Here is a 1,170-nt window from a genome sequence, read left to right as displayed (position 1 = left end):
ATGATTATCAAAAGGTTATTATTAGTTATTATTATGACTACTGTATTACTATGTTAAAAAGGAACTCTGCCTGCCCAGATAGTTTGCTGGTGTAGAAAGCCCAGTGTTTCTCTTGGGGAGCTCCTGGTGGTTTTGAACTTCCATTAAGGCAGATGACAAACCCCATTCCTCAGCCTCACCCATTCCCATCTGACCTTCCTTAATCACAAGAACATTCCACCCGAGAACCACTGACAGCAAAATGCCAAACTCCAGGGTGATGGCGGGCACGGTATCAAAGAATGGATGACATATTTGCCCGCACGCCAAGCCTTCTTAAGTCCAGTTCTTGTTCTCGGTGGGCAGGCTGGGGTGGGGTAGGGGGCAGAGGGGGGTGGGTAAGTCTCTGCACTGGGCAGCAAGGTACAACAGCTCCAGGCCTAAGAAAGGACAATATGGAAGGCAGACCCATGGTGCCACACTGGCGATTTGCAGTTAAATGTTGCTTTTATTATTATTTTTGCCTTCCCTTTCCCCTTGTAAAACTCCCAAATGAAACGGTTTGCGTTCCCCAAGTTAGAAGCGTTAGCACATCTCTTCTTTAAATATCTGTGCCTGGCTGTTTTTTTCCCTGCCAGCTTGTTACCATCTGTAAGCCTCCTTTCGCGAGACGTGCAGATGACAATGATCGTGGAGAGTAAAAGTGGGAGTCTTGAAGCAGCACGCATACGTGGAATCCCAGTGTGGGCCGTGTGTGTGTGTGTGTGTGTGTGTGTGTGTGTGTGTGTGTGTCCTGCCCGTGTGCACTTTGTGTCAGTCTGGAAGCTTTGCAGTTGAGCCTTGGTTCTGGGGGTTGAGCCCTGGTTCTGGGGGCTGTGTGTACACAGCGGGTGCAGTCTGGGAACTGTGTGTAGGTGTCTGGGTGTCTGGAGTGTGGACCCCTAGTATGTGGACGAACTGCTTGCCCTTCAGGCTGGCTAAAGCAGGGGCTGTGCGGACTGCCTGCCTGGGGGGGGTTCTCTCGGAGTGGGTGGGGGACATGATTTCTCCAAGGCGGTTAAAGCCTGAAACTCGGGGCGCAGGGCCGAGGACTAGGAGCCAGGTCTGGGCCTGGCTGGCGGGTACCCCTGTCCAGAGCGGCTGGTCGGAGAGCGGACTTGGGACGCGGGGCTGGCGGGGAAGGGGTGGTCT

At 53.1% G+C, this 1,170-nt stretch overlaps 1 protein-coding gene across 1 annotated transcript in view; it reads left to right on the top strand.

The window, feature by feature from the left end:
* Nucleotides 1–1,170, top strand: part of LOC101657151 (endothelin-converting enzyme 2) — a 36,998-nt gene that overhangs the window by 19,424 nt on the left and 16,404 nt on the right. The gene's annotated exons all lie outside the window — the stretch shown is intronic.

The sequence above is a fragment of the Echinops telfairi genome, unplaced genomic scaffold (assembly GCF_000313985.2).
Source record: "Echinops telfairi isolate 266 unplaced genomic scaffold, ASM31398v2 ScPeMD7_7407;HRSCAF=8445, whole genome shotgun sequence".
NCBI lineage: Eukaryota > Metazoa > Chordata > Mammalia > Afrosoricida > Tenrecidae > Echinops > Echinops telfairi.
This window is presented reverse-complemented; position numbering and strand designations above follow the sequence as displayed.